This window comes from Heterodontus francisci, chromosome 33, assembly GCF_036365525.1.
Source record: "Heterodontus francisci isolate sHetFra1 chromosome 33, sHetFra1.hap1, whole genome shotgun sequence".
NCBI classification, from domain to species: Eukaryota; Metazoa; Chordata; class Chondrichthyes; order Heterodontiformes; family Heterodontidae; genus Heterodontus; species Heterodontus francisci.
The window spans coordinates 27,556,929-27,573,239 of record NC_090403.1 but is presented as its reverse complement, the minus strand read 5'-3'; positions in this window follow the sequence as shown (position 1 = coordinate 27,573,239).

The window sequence follows — 16,311 nt, the reverse complement described above, 5'->3', positions numbered from 1 at the left end:
TTTACCAGCCCCCACGTCAGTGCCATGGTGGGGAGCCTGTAAAATACTTGTGGGAGCGGCCTGCCATGACCCTTGATGCCAGGAATTCCCCGCCGCATTTTACCACCAGCCATGAGGCCTTGGTGCGATCCCCCGACACTCGGTGGAGGGGCCTTCGTTTAAACCCTAAAATTATGTAAAACAAATGAAATCCACTTATCTGGTCCCGGCAGCCTTCCCATGCCTCTATTACCACCGCCCACTGCAACTGGCGCGCCTTCGGAACTCTGTACAAAGTTCTGAGGCGAGACATGGTGGGGAGGGGGGAGGACTGAAATTATCAGGGCAGGGGGGAGTGGAAAAAATGTTTTTTATTGGCTGAGGGGATGTTAGGAAAAGGTTGACGGGCAACGTTTGGGGGCAAAGTTCAGGGTGGGAATAAAATTAATGTTTGTCATATTGGCATATAAAACAACCATTGGGGGCATTGGGAAAGGGGCTCCAGCTTTTGATTTTGATTTTTCGAAAATTAACAAAGTACTTTCTCTTTAAACATTCACACTTTTGTTAAGGGCTTGAAGCCCTTTATAAATGGCACAGGCGCCTGCGCGGTTGCGCCAGACACCATTGCCAGGGATGGAACAGCCGCCCCCTCTAAGTCATCAGAGGTGGTCGCTCTGCCCCCTCCATTTAAATGGGCTCCCGTGCAAAATATTGTGGGTGTTCAGCGGCGGCACTTCCATGTCGGAAGGCTGCCAGCTTCAAAGTGCACTGCCATATATTGCTGCACGCTAATGAAATTCAGCCCTCTGTATGTATGAGCGTTAGGAGGAATAAGAAGTAATAACATCTTTTCAGACATAGATTTATCTCAGTATTGTTTAAGATTAATAAATAGTTAATTTGTTGTTGTTTAAAGATACCTGGTTTGGTGTGTTTTATTCTGGGGGGTAATAAAGTGTTTAATTTGGCTAATTTTCAGGAAGTGGGATACTTTAATAACATGCAGTGGAGTAATGGGACTGAATTGACAATGCATTACTCCCACTTGGGTCCTAACAAAGGTGGCAGTGCAGCAATCCCTCAGTACAGCATTGGAGTGTCAGCCTAAATTTTGTGCAAAAGTCTCTCAAATAGGACTTAGCTGGAGTTTTACCACTGAACAATGGCAAGCATGGTGAAATCATCAGTGTATGCGATGTGATGTGTTGGTTCTTTGTATGTCCAGTGTTGAGATAAGCAGCCGCACCCAGAACAAAAATATATGCCAGCAGTTTTATGATGCTTCCAAAGCCTTCAAATTTCAAGACAAGGGGTAGCACAACTCTGAGCTTTTAAGGGTATACTTTACCAGTGAGCCTTTCTGCGAAGCCTCACCCAAGTATAAATCGGGAAACTATGGTGTTGACCAATTTGAGAGAGACTGGGTACAAACAGAATCTCTTTTCCCTCTCTCATTTTGTTCCCCTCATGTCATGAAGTTCCTGACTTTAGTTCCATTGGTGTCAGTTCTTCAGTACCTCATCCATGTCCTAATTCATTGTGTGGAAGTCTAGACACTGAGTATTGTTAGGCTATTTGATCACAGAGGAGGTTCCAGCCAAGTCTAAGCAGTGCCTCACCCAATGCCGATATAGAATACACACATTTCTCTCTAGAAATCAATTACAAGAATGCAAATATGGAATTAAGAACTCCTGGCTGCTTTTTTCCCCCTCTCGATGCCAGGAACACTGAGACCAGTTATAGCATCTCACTCATTACCCTGGGTGAAATAATCTAACTGAGCAGAGACAAGGGATCAAACATGGAAACTTTTGTCTTTTCATGGTTTAAGCCACCTCAGATGATGCCATTACCTGCTAGACCACTGAGCGAGCTTTCATTGCATTTCTAGAGGACAAGGATGCAGAAAAGAAAGATCAGGGCTGAAATTCAGGCCTTCTGACCTTAAGGTTTGACGTAAATGTTTGACAGACTGAATCTCCTACTTTCTATCCTGATGTGTATTTTGTTTAAATGGCCTTAAACAGCAGGCAGTGAAATCAATTGTTGCAAAAATGTTTCTGTATTGCTGTACAATATAATGCCTAGAAATCTGATTAATGATGCTGCCACAGTTAGGTTAGACCTCGTGCTGTGGATCTTGGACAGACCATGAGACCAATCAAATATACTCTCCTGCCACTGGGTTTGTTCTCTTTAAAGCTGCTGTGTCCCATAATTGTCATAGTTTAGAACAGTGAAGGGTTAACTAATAGTTTCAGAAATGATCTTGTTAATTTGGTTTGTCTCTACTTATATGGCCTGTTTGGGGGCTTTCCCTAGGTCATGTTTTCTATTCTCTGGGGAAAAAAGATGTTTGTACTTAAGAGTTCTATCAGTGCTTGGACATGAATGGATATGTCTGTAAAATATTGTAGGCTGACTGATAACTGAAGCTGGCACTTTTCATCTTTTTGAGTTCAGTTCTTTCTTTCCCCATTGATTTCAACTCACACATTACTGTTTTGTTTGAAAGTTACGAGTCAAAAGATTGGGATAGGTTTACTCTGTTGTGCACTTACAGATTCTGGCATTTTCTGGCCTTGGCTCATCTTCTGGGACCATTATTTATTAATGTATATATTAATATCTTGATGCAAAACCCAGTAGACTGCTTTGATTTTATCTCTAACTAGATCAAAACTGCATGAGATAAAGATAGAAATGTTCCCATTTATCAGTAAGGGGTCTTAATTAAACAACTTCAGAATTCTCAAGATTCCTGAAAGGGACTCAGAAATCCCGGAAATTCCAAATCTCTTGGACCTGCTGCTCATCAACTATAGTTCTCATCCACTATAATCCACTCCCTAAGAGCAATTCCAAAACTATGTTAATCCAGTTTTGCAAAATCAGAAAAAAGGGAAATACAGACCCTAATGCCGAAGGAATAGAACTGCCACTGATTTACTGGAGACATAAAAAAAGGAGATGAATTCAACAACATTTTGAAAGTGTTCATGTTCCAGCACGCTCTACTATGCCTCAGTCACAAAAACGTGCTTTGTTGAATCATGATTTTTTTTTAATCCACCGGCTGGAAACCTGAATATTAAACTGGTGGAGATAAACCACTCAAACCTTGCAAGTTTCGAACTCTGCCTGCTGACTGTGACCACCGAGGCATCTCCCCTGCTGCAGGCTTTAGTGTTCCGTCGTTTGAAATTCGGGGGCTCTACGTCCGAGCCCGAGATCAAACCCAAAGACAAATGAGAAATTGGAAGTTGGAAGCCAAATTGATCCCTAGTAATAATTTTTAAAAACTTCAATACAAGTTTTCTTGTGGTACGGTGCTAGAATACTAAAATGTAATTTGGAACATTTTAAAAGCCCTATCCGTTGAAGAGTTAAGGAATATAGCTAGGCATTTAGAAATAAATATCCATCCAAAAGCTAGGAAACCCAAAATCCTAAAACTTGTGGGCAACCATTTTGAAATTGAAACTGAAGAACCAGGAATAGGCATAGTATTTGAAACAAACAAAATAGCATTAGCCAAGATACAGCTGGAACAGTGGAGACTAGAACTAGAATTCCAAGAAAGAGAAAAGGAAAGGGAGAGAGAATTCCAGGAAAGGAATGTTGGCCAGGGGCTGTAAGAAATACAGATTCAGTTACAAACTGCTGGGATTGTTTGACCTGTAGTAACCTGGAGCTCGGACACTGGCCTGTGCTGGTAAAAACCAGTTTGAACTAATTACTTTATGAGACAAGACAAAGGATCAATCACAGGAAAAGGGCCTTATTTGGACACGGTGTGATACCGGGGTCTTTGGGCCTGGGCCAATTAAGAGAAGATGTGAACGAGGTGAGCAAGCTTAAGCCAACCGGAAAGAGACAGCTCAGATTTGGAGAGATAAGCAACAGGATAACAATAGAGCTTTTTGGGCATAGAGCCAGTGATAACCCCGGAGATCAACCATCGTGGAAGCGGAAGACCCTGCGTGAGCGACGCGGCGACGACGTAGAAGAGAGAGAGAGAACGGAACGCCTGGCCAGTGTTAACTCTCCCTTTTTCGGGTAATTTCCTTTGTATTCTGTGACTAGGTCAGGGAAAGGTCAGAGGAACCTTGATAAGTATGTACCTGTCAGGCAGGGAGGAAGTTGTCGAGCGAGCGAGCCGTGGTTTACTAAAGAAGTTGAAGCGCTTGTCAAGGGGAAGAAGAAGGCTTATGTTAGGATGAGACGTGAAGGCTCAGTTAGGGCGCTTGAGAGTTACAAGCTAGCCAGGAAGGATCTAAAGGGAGAGCTTAGAAGAGCGAGGAGAGGACACGAGAAGTCATTGGCGGATAGGATCAAGGAAAACCCTAAGGCTTTCTATAGGTATATCAGGAATAAAAGAATGACTAGAGTTAGATTAGGGCCAATCAAGGATAGTAGTGGGAAGTTGCGTGTGGAATCAGAGGAGATAGGGGAAGCGTTAAATGAATATTTTTCGTCAGTATTTACAGTAGAGAAAGAAAATGTTGTCGAGGAGAATACTGAGATACAGACTACTAGGCTAGATGGGATTGAGGTTCACAAGGAGGAGGTGTTAGCAATTTTGGAAAGTGTGAAAATAGATAAGTCCCCTGGGCCAGATGGGATTTATCCTAGGATTCTCTGGGAAGCCAGGGAGGAGATTGCAGAGCCTTTGTCCTTGATCTTTATGTCGTCATTGTCGACAGGAATAGTGCCGGAAGACTGGAGGATAGCAAATGTTGTCCCCTTGTTCAAGAAGGGGAGTAGAGACAGCCCTGGTAATTATAGACCTGTGAGCCTTACTTCGGTTGTGGGTAAAATGTTGGAAAAGATTATAAGAGATAGGATTTATAATCATCTTGAAAAGAATAAGTTCATTAGCGATAGTCAGCATGGTTTTGTGAAGGGTGGGTCGTGCCTCACAAACCTTATTGAGTTTTTTGAGAAGGTCACCAAACAGGTGGATGAGGGTAAAGCCATGGATGTGGTGTATATGGATTTCAGTAAGGCGTTTGATAAGGTTCCCCACGGTAGGCTATTGCAGAAAATACGGAAGTATGGGATTGAAGGTGATTTAGTGCTTTGGATCAGAAATTGGCTAGCTGAAAGAAGACAGAGGGTGGTGGTTGATGGCAAATGTTCATCCTGGAGTTTAGTTACTAGTGGTGTACCGCAAGGATCTGTTTTGGGGCCACTGCTGTTTGTCATTTTTATAAATGACCTGGATGAGGGTGTAGAAGGGTGGGTTAGTAAATTTGCGGATGACACGAAGGTCGATGGAGTTGTGGATAGTGCCGAAGGATGTTGTAGGTTACAGAGGGACATAGATAGGCTGCAGAGCTGGGCTGAGAGATGGCAAATGGAGTTTAATGCGGAAAAGTGTGAGGTGATTCACTTTGGAAGGAGTAACAGGAATGCAGAGTACTGGGCTAATGGGAAGATTCTTGGTAGTGTAGATGAGCAGAGAGATCTTGGTGTCCAGGTACATAAATCCCTGAAAGTTGCCACCCAGGTTAATAGGGCTGTTAAGAAGGCATATGGTGTGTTAGCTTTTATTAGTAGGGGGATCGAGTTTCGGAGCCACGAGGTCATGCTGCAGCTGTACAAAACTCTGGTGCGGCCGCACCTGGAGTATTGCGTGCAGTTCTGGTCACCGCATTATAGGAAGGATGTGGAAGCTTTGGAAAGGGTGCAGAGGAGATTTACTAGGATATTGCCTGGTATGGAGGGAAGGTCTTACGAGGAAAGGCTGAGGGACTTGAGGTTGTTTTCGTTAGAGAGAAGGAGGAGGAGAGGTGACTTAATAGAGACATATAAGATAATCAGAGGGTTAGATAGGGTGGATAGTGAGAGTCTTTTTCCTCGGATGGTGATGGCAAACACGAGGGGACATAGCTTTAAGTTGAGGGGTGATAGATATAGGACAGATGTCAGAGGTAGTTTCTTTACTCAGAGAGTAGTAGGGGCGTGGAACGCCCTGCCTGCAACAGTAGTAGACTCGCCAACTTTAAGGGCATTTAAGTGGTCATTGGATAGACATATGGATGAAAATGGAATAGTTTAGGTCAGATGGTTTCACAGGTCGGCGCAACATCGAGGGCCGAAGGGCCTGTACTGCGCTGTAATGTTCTAATGTTCTAGTGGGTGTGCTTATGAATTCTAGCTAGTTTTGTTATTAACTGTATAACTCAGTTGGAGTTGTATGCTTTTGTCTAACTAAGTGTATGAGCCTTATTCTTACATTGTACAACAACGTGAATAAAGTAAAGTGATAGTTAAAGAAAGGACTGAGTTCCTTCTCTTTGTACTAAGCCAGTAACTGTCGCTGCAGATTAAGCTGGAGGGTGGCTCTCTTGAAATCCGATATCCTTAGCCTGAGCCTGAATTAAGAGGACTTCAGTCCCACGTGACGGCCAGGATCAAGTGGGTATAGGGAATAAAGGGGACAAGGGGGAGTTGACTCCGCGCCACGGTTTACAGGAAAAAAGAATGGCTTTCCAGAAGGAGAGGCAGGAAAGAGAGTTAAGGTAGCTTGAACTGAATATTGGAAGACCCAATGTACTCAGTGAAGGCACTGCTCATGAGGGAACTACCCCTAGCTCAGGACCGAGTGCTGATCTCTTAAACTTCTCCCAATTGATACCAAAGTTCGATGAGGAGATGTGGAAGCATTTTTGAAGTGGCCAGCAGAGGGCTGGACCCTGCCACTGCAAAGAAAATTAACGGGAAATGCCCGTGAGGTTTATTCCCTACTGTCCAACGAGAGTTCATCAAACTACGAGATGATAAAAAATGCTATCCTGAGTGCATGTGAGCTAGTACCGGAGGCATACCACCAAAAACTTTGAACTCTCCGAAAACGGCTGAACAAACTTACATCGAGTTCGAAAAGGTTAATCAACTCACTTTTGACTGATGGATATGGGCGCTTAAGATAGAGTCCACCTATCAAAACCTCAGAGAGGTGATCCTCCTCGAGGAGTTCAAAAACTCGCTTCCCCTTTCCATAAAAGCCCATGTGGAGGAACAAAAGGCTCCAACAGCCAGGCAGGCAGCAACCCTGGCTGATAATTATGAACTTGTCCACAAGCCCTTACCCCAAGGGAAACGCTTCCCTAGCCGCCTCCAAAAACCTGAAAAGGATAGAAAGTGGGAGGTGATAGGAGGAGGAACATCCATGAGTGAGAAAGGAAAGCTGGAAAAACAGAGGGCCCTCCTCCGGCCAAAAAGGAATGTGCTGAGAACAGGAGCGATGCCTGAAAACCTGTATGTTTCCCTTGCAACAAGGCAGGTCATCTTCGAACTGACTGCTGGAAGTTACAGGGAAAACCAATCGGATTAGTTAGGGTACACCAGACCAGTAAAGGAAAAGGGACCCTGATGAAGAGCACAGCAGACCAGGCTGTGGCTCTAACTGTGGCAGTAAGTCCCTGTAAATATACTGCTGTGAGTGCAGGAGAATTTAACAAAATCCCTGAGAGTTGCCAGGATTTTGTGTCCAAAAAAAAAGTGACCCAATACCCCTCAAATGAGGCAAGTAAGCCCATAGTCATTCTTTGGGATACAGGGGCCACCCAATCCCTTCTGCTGGGAAAAGGCATAACCTTTCCCCCGGAGAGTGCACTGAATGCCAAAGTATGAGCGAACAGTAACGGGGAAAGGTATATGTCCATACCTTTATATCGGGTGCACTTGAAGTGCGGCCTTATTTCAGAACCGGTAACCGTGGGGATCGTCCCTAATTTACCTGTGGACTGGGTCAACCTGCTCCTTGGTAATGGCGGGGGTGGAGGTGGTAGCTTTCCCAGTGGTCTTAGAGGGGTTGAGCGAGGTCAAGGAGAGAGAGCAGGTACAGTAGAAGGTCCCTGGCATTTTCCCTGACTGTGTGGTCCATGGCCAAAGGAGGCTGAACTGGCACAGCTGACGGATGACCCTGCTGTCTTGTTATTCAAAACCACCTTCAGGAATTTAGAAACAAAGGAAGTGTTAAGCAGGCCTTCCTTGGTCGAGGCACAACAAGCCAACTCATTGTTAAAAAAGTTAGCACAGACTGCCCAAACTGAAACTGAAGCAGAGGTAGTCCCAGAGTGCTACTATTTAAAGAATGAGGTGCTAATGAGGAAGTGGAGACCTCCTCACAGACCTGCGGATGAAGAGTGGACAGTGGTTCACCAGGTAGTGGTGCCGCAGAGGTACCGTAAGGAAATATTGAGAATAGCCCACGAAATTACAATGGCTGGATATCTCGGGATACGAAAAACCTAAGCCCCCATAAGACAGCAATTTCACTGGCTACAACTCCATAAGGATGTGGTGGAATTCTGTAAAACTTGCCACACATGCCAGGTTCAGCATGCTGGTGGATTGTGTGAAGCCCCTGCCAAAAACAAAAGGGGGATAACAGTATCATCTCACCACTATGGATATGACTACCTGATTTCCAGAGACTAGCCCCCTAAGAACTATCTCTGCCAAGGTAGTGGTGGAGGGGCTAACCCAATTTTTCACCCGATATGGGCTGTCTGCCGAGATCCAGTCGGATCAGGGCACGAATTTTATATCCAGTATGTTTCAAAAGGTCATGGGGTAATAACGCAGCTAAAGTCCTCAGGCTACCATCCACAGTCACAAGGGGCTTTGGGGTGGTGCCACCAGACCCTAAAGATAATGATCAGGGCATACTGCTTTGAGTACCCCCATGACTGGGACAAAGAACAGGGATTTCTTCTGTTTGCTACCAGGGACTCACCCAATGAGTCCACTAGCTTTAGTCCCTTTGAATTAGTTATGGACTTGAGGTGAGAGGTCTTCTAAAACAAATCAAGGAGAGGTTTTTGGGATGTAGGGATGAATGTTCCATGTTAGATTACATCTCCATGTTCCAGGAGCGGCTTATGAGAGCATGTGCAGTGGCTCAGGAACACCTAAAAACCTCCCAGACAGCTATGAAAAGGCAGGCAGATAAACATGCCAAGTTCAGAACATTTCAGCTTTGAGACCATGAGTCAGTGCTACAACCAATACATGGTGAACCACTTAAAGCCTGGTTGAGTGGCCCAATCAGAGTAGTAAAGAGGATTAGCAAGGTGAATTATTTAATTGATGCCCCAGACCATAGAAAAAAGCCAAAGCTGTGCCACATCAACATATTAAAGAAGTATCACAGCCGGGAAGGTGACAAACAAGCACAGGTTTGTCAGGCAGTCAGGAAAGAGGACGGAGAAAAGGATAGTGAGGACAAGTTAGAGGAAGGTTGCAGGATTCTCATATCGAACCCCCTACTGCCCGGTTAGCTAACACTGAAATGTTAGGGAGATTAGACACCGTACTCTCCTATTTAAATGCAGGACAGAGAGGAGACCTGACAAGGCTGCTCACATTGTTTAAAGAGATCTGCAGGGACAAAACAGGGTGCATAACCCTAGCCCTACATGATGTGGATTGAGGAGAGATCCCGCCCATAAAGCAAAATCCCTTTCACCTAAGGCCCAGGAAAATGACACAGGTTTGGGAGGAAATTCAGTACTTGCTGGAGCACAAGCTGATTGAGCCCAGTCAGAGCAGCTGGGGTTCCCCAGTTGTGCTAATGCCCAAGCCCGATGGCTCATCAAGGCTCTGCATTGATTACAGGGAGGTTAATGTAGTGACAAGAGCTGACTCCTACCCAATTCCCCACCTGGAAGACTGTATCGGTAGAGTAGGAAATGCCACGTACATAACAAAAATAGATTTGTTAAAAGGTCTTTGACAAGGTCCCTCATGGCAGACTGGTACAAAAGGTGAAGTCACACGGGATCAGAGGTGAACTGGCAAGATGGATATAGAACTGGCTCGGTCATAGAAGACAGAGGGTAGCAGTGGACGGGTGCTTTTCTGAATGGAGGGCTGTGACTAGTGGTGTTCCGCAGGGATCAGTACTGGGATCTTTGCTGTTTGTAGTATATATAAATGATTTGGAGGAAAATGCAGCTGGTCTGATTAGTAAGTTTGCGGACGACACAAAGGTTGGTGGAGTTGTGGATAGTGATGAGGATTGTCAGAGGATACAGCAGGATATGGATCGGTTGGAGACTTGGGCAGAGAAATGGCAGATGGAGTTTAATCCGGACAAATATGAGGTAATGCATTTTGGAAGATCTAATACAGGTGGGAAGTATACAGTAAATGGCAGAACCCTTAGGAGTATTGACAGGTAGAGAGATCTGGGCGTACAGGTCCACAGGTCACTGAAAGTGGCAACACATGTGAATAAGGTAGTCAAGAAAGCATACGGCATGCTTGCCTTCATCGGTCAGGGCACAGAGTATAAAAATTGGCAAGTCATGCTGCAGCTGTACAGAACCTTAGTTAGGCCACACTTGGAATATTGCGTGCAATTCTGGTCGCCACACTACCAGAAGGACGTGGAGGCTTTGGAGAGGGTACAAAAGAGGTTTACCAGGATGTTGCCTGGTCTGGAGGGCATTGGCTATGAGGAGAGGTTGGATAAACACGAATTGTTTTCACTGAAACGACGGAGGTGGAGGGGCGACATGATAGAGGTTTTCAAGAGTCAGAAGCTTTTTCCCAGGGTGGAAGAATCAGTTACTAGGGGACATAGGTTTAAGGTGTGAGGGGCAAAGTTTAGAGGGGATGTGCGAGACAAGTTCTTTACACAGAGGGTGGTGAGTGCCTGGAACTTGCTGCCGGGGGAGGTGGTGGAAGCAGGTACGATAGCGACGTTTAAGAGGCATCTTGACAAATACATGAATAGGATGGGAATAGAGGGATACGGTCCCCGGAAGTGCAGAAGGTTTTTGTTTAGCCAGGCATCAAGATCGGTGCAGGCTTGGAGGGCCGAATGGCCTGTTCCTGTGCTGTACTGTTCTTTGCTCTTTGATACTGGCAGGTTCCCTGAAACACCCGAGCTAAAGAGACCGTGGCTTTTATCACCCCAGACAGCTTATTCCAGTGCTGGTTGATGCCATTTCGATTAAGAAATACCCCAACCACCTTCCAAAGGCTGATGAATCAGGTAGTGGCTGGCCTACACAACTGTGTAGTGTACTTGGATGGTCTGTTTGCATACAGTGACACCTGGGGGGACCAACTAGACCAGCTGAAGCCCTCTTCCAAAGATTAGTCAGCTGACATAGTGGTAAATCTTGCAAACAGTGAGTTCGCTAAAGCTTAGGTAACTTACGTCGGGCATGTTGTGGATCAAGGACAGCTGGTGCTCAGAGCAGCGAAGGTACAGGCTTTGATGGAGTTTCTCATCCTACGACCAAATGAGAAATAATGCGATTTTTTGGGGATGTGCGGATTTTACCACAAGTTCGTCCCAAACTTCAGCACTCCAGCTGCCCCACTGACAGATTTGTTACAGAAAAGAGCAAAGGTAGTGTGGTCAGGGAGGTGCAAAATAGCTTTCAAGAGGCTGAAAGCCATCTTAACCAAAGAGCCGGTGCTGGCAGCTCCAAACTTTAATAAACCATTTAAAGTGGCAGTGGATGCTAGTGACCTAGGGGTAGGTGCTGTTCTGCTCCAAGATGATGAGTGAGGCATTCAAAGACTAGTTGGGTATTCCTCCAAGAAATTAAACAGACATCAAAAGAGATATTCGACTGTGGAGAAGGAAACTCTGGAATTGTTACTGACTCTCAAGCATTTTGAAATATATGTCCAAAATGGAAATAGAGAGACCGTAGCTTATACCGACAACGATCCTTTGACATTGGTAGTGGGGTAGTGGTAATGTCACTAGACTAATAACCCAGAGACATGGATTTGAATCCTACCACAGCAGATGGTGGGATTTGAATTCAATTAATAAATTTTTTAAAAGTGAGTCTAGTGGTAATCATGAAACCACTGTCAATTGTTGTAAAAACCCATCCTGTAGGGAAGGAAATCTGCTGCCCTTGCCTGCCTACATGTGACTCCAGACACACAGCAATGTGGTTGACTCTTAACTGCCCTCTGAAATAGCCTAGCAGGCCATTCAGTTGCATCAAAACCACTACAAAGTCTAAGAGGAGTGAAACGGGACAGACCACCCGGCATCGACCTAAGCACTGGAAATGACCACGGCAAACCCAGCCCTGTCGACCCTGCAAAGTCCTTCTTACTAACATCTGGGAGCTTGTGCCAAAGTTGGGAGAGCTCTCCCACAGATTAGTCAAGTAACAGCTTGATATAGTCATACTCATGGAATCATACCTTACAGACACTATCCCAGACTCCACCATCACCTGTCCCACCGGCAGGACATACCTACCAGAGGTGGCAGCACAGTGGCATACAGTCAGGAGGGAGTTGCCCTGGGAGTCCTCAACATTGACTCCGGACCCCATGAAGTCTCATGGCATAAAGTCAAACTGCAAGGAAACCTCCTACTGATTACCACCTACTGCCAACCTCCCACCCCACACCACGCCCCCCCCCCCACCCATCCACCCACCCCTCGGCTGATGAATCAGTGCTTCTCCATGTTGAACACCAATTGGAACAAGCACTGGTGGTAGCAAGGGCACAAAATGTACTTTGGGTGGGGGACTTCAATGTCCATCACCAAGAGTGGCTCGGTAGCACCACTACTGACCAAGATGGCCAAGTCCTAAAGGACATAGCTGCTAGACTGTGTCTGCAGCAGCTGGTTTGGGAAATAAAAAGAGGGGAAAAAAACACTTGGCCTCGTCCTTACCAATCTACTTGTCACAGATGCATCTGTCCCTGACAGTATTAGTAGGAGTGACCACTGGACAGACCTTGTGGAGACCAAGTCCCGGCTTCACACTGAGGATATCCACCTTCGTGTTGTGTGGCATGATCACTGTGCTAAATGGGATAGATTTTAAACAGATCTAGCAACTCAAAACTGGGCATCCATGAGGCGCTGTGGGCCATCAGCAGCACCAGAATTTTATTCAACCACAATCTGTAACCTCATGGCCCTACATATCCCCTACTCCACCATTAACATCAAGCTGGGGGACCAACCCTGGTTCAGTGAAGAATGCAGGAGGACATGCCAGGAGCAGCACCAGGCTTACCTAAAAATGAGGTGTCATCCCGGTGAAGCTACAACACAGGATTACTTGCATGCCAAACAGTGGAAGCAGTATGCAATAGACAGGGCTAAGTAATCCCACAACCAACGGATCAGATTTAAGCTGTGCAGTCCTGCCACATCCAGTTGTGAATGGTGGTGGACAAGTAAACAACTAACAGGAGGAGGAGGCTCCACAAACATCCCCATCTTCAGCGATGGGGGAGCCCAGCACATCAGCGCAAAAGACAAGGCTGAAGCATTTGCATCCATCTTCAGTCAGAAGTGCCGAGTGGATGATCCATCTCTGTCTCCTCCTGAGGTCCACAGCATCACAGCTGCCAGTCTTCAGCCAACCCGATTCACTCCACGTGACATCAAGAAATGGCTGAAGGCACTGGATACTGCAAAGGCTATGGGCCCTGACAACATTCCGGCAATAGTACTGAAGAACTGTGCTCCAGAACTAGCTGCATCCCCTGGCCAAGCTGTTCCAGTACAGCTACAACACTGGCATCTACCTGGCAATGTGGAAAATTGCCCAGATATGTCCTGTGCACAAAAGGCAGGACAAATCCAACATGGCCAATTACCACGCTATCAGTCTACTCCCGATCATCAGCAAAGTGATGGAAGGAGTCGTTGACAGTGCTACCAAGCGGCACTTGCTCAGCAATAACCTACTCAGTGACGCTCAGTTTGGGTTCCACCAGGGCCACTGAGCTCCAGAGCTCATTACAGCCTTGGTCCAAACATGGACAAAAGAGCTGGACTCCAGAGGTGAGGTGAGAGTGGCTGCCTTTGACAATAAGGCAGCATTTGACCAGGTGTGGCATCAAGGAGCCCAAGCTAAACTGGAGTCAATGGGAATCAGAAGGAAAACTCTCCATTGGTTGGAGTCATACCTAGCACAAAAGAAGATGGTTGTGGTTTTGGAAGTCAATTATCTCAGTTCCAGGATGTCACTGCAGGAGTTCCTCAGGGTAGTGTCCTACGCCCAACCATCTTCAGCTGCTTCATCAATGACCTTCCATCCATCAGAAGGCCAGAAGTGGGTATGTTCGCTGATGATTGCACAATGTTCAGTACCATTCACACCTCCTCAGATACTGAAGCAGCCCATGCCCATATGCACCAAGAACTGGACAACATCCAGGCTTGGGCTGATAAGTGGCAAGTAACATTCATGCCACACAAGTGTCAGGCAATGACCATCTCAAACATGAGAGAATATAACCATCTCCCCTTGATCTTCAATGGCATTACCATCACTGAATTCCCCACTATCAACAACCTAGGGGTCACCATTGACCAGAAACTAAACTGGACCTGCCACATAAATGCTGTGGCTACAAGAGCAGGTCAGAGACTGGCAATTCTGCAGCCAGCAACTCACCTCCTATTTGCCCAATGCCTGCCCACCATCTACAAGGCACATGTCAGGAGTGTGATGGAATACTCTCCACTTGCCTGGATGGGTGCAGCTCCAACAACACTCAAGATGCTGGACACCATCCAGGACAAAGCAGTCCACTTGGAATGGCACCCCATCCACCACCTTCAACATTCACTCCCTCCACCACCAACTCACAGTGGCAGCAGTGTGTACCATATACAAGAAGCACTGCAGCAACTCACCAAGGATCCTTTGATAGCACCTTCCAAACCCACAACCTCTACCACCTAGAAGGACAAGGGAATACAACCACTTGCAAGTTCCCCTCCAAGCCACACACCATCCTGTCTTGGAACTATATCGCCATTCCTTCATTATCGCTAGGTCAAAGTCCTGGAACTCCCTTCCTAACAGCACTGTAGGTGTACCTACACCCCAAGGACTGCAGCGGTTCAAGAAGGCAGCTCACCACCACCTTCACAAGGACAATTTGGGATGGGTAATAAGTGCTGGCCTAGGCAGTGGTGCCCACATTCCCCAAACGAATAAAAAATTTGTGGAGGAATTCAAAACCCAGAATGCAAGGCTATTTTGATGGAGCTTGCTTTTGCAACCTTACCACCTAAAGATTACTCACATTGCAGGGAAAAACAATGTGATAGCCAATGCATTATCCAGAGTCGAACTCAGCACAGAATTATCCCAGATGAAAACTAAACCAGAGCAGTGTGAGATTGAAAAGCGAGTGTTTGAGGATGAATTTGTGTGTACCGTTTCTTATTTTATTTACAAACTTATAATGAAATACTCCTGTCATGTGGCGTGGAGGTGTCATGAAAATGTGCTAGGTTGTAAATGATGATTTTTTTTTTTATCCACCAGCTGGAAACTTGAATATTAAGCTGGTAGAGATGAACCATTCAAACCTTATAAGCTTCAAACTCTGCCTACTGACTGTGACCACCGAGGCATATCCCTTGCTGCAGATTGTAGTGTTCAGTGGTTTAATTGATTTGTGTTTGATTTTGTTAGTCTGTTCACTGATTGCTGCTCACTGTGCTTAATTAATTAAGCATGATAGTGGCACTATAGAGTGAGAAGGTTCTGGAATGAACAGACAGAGACCCCCTTGAGGGAAATCAGCCACATTTCTGCCTCCTGGAGAACCACCCTGTCCGTCCTCCACGTCCTCAATGTCCTCAATCCGGAGGCCGGAGAACCACCAAATCAGCCGTCCACATCTTCAAATCGGAAGCCTCAGGACCACCAAAGGAACGTTGCATGACAACTGAATTCAGCCTGAAACCAGCCGAGCCATCAACCTCCATAGACTGTATACCCCTTTTATTTCTCTGCACTCTAATTCCACCAATCTATCCCTCCCCACTCGAACCTATTTGTGTGTGTTTGTGTGAAAGATGGAGCGTGTTTTATTATTTACTTAGTTTAAGTATAATAAAGCTAACCTCTTTGTTAAACTCGAGAAAACCTGTCCTATTGGCTCTTCTTATGATCACGTCACATAAACAGTTAAAAGCGCACTGATTTGGCAAGTATATCCACTTAAAAAAGAAATAAATCTGTTGTGGTCAAACAAGGAGAGGGAGAAGAGGGGAGTCCTTCTCACCTGATTGTAACTACTCCTTTTGATTCACACAGAAGATGCAGGCAACGAGTACCTTATTTTGGAAGCTGCTGGAAAAGATGGTCTCCTCGTAGCACCACAACAGCATTCTTTACTGACCTGACTCTATATCTAACATGGAGGACCCAGGATGACAAACATTTACTCATCTGAGATGTACAGATTCTATTCTATTTCTGACGTTTCCAAGGACGCTCCATCTAACAGGATGCACAAATGTTGGCCATTAATCTTCATAAATAGATTTTAATTGTTGAT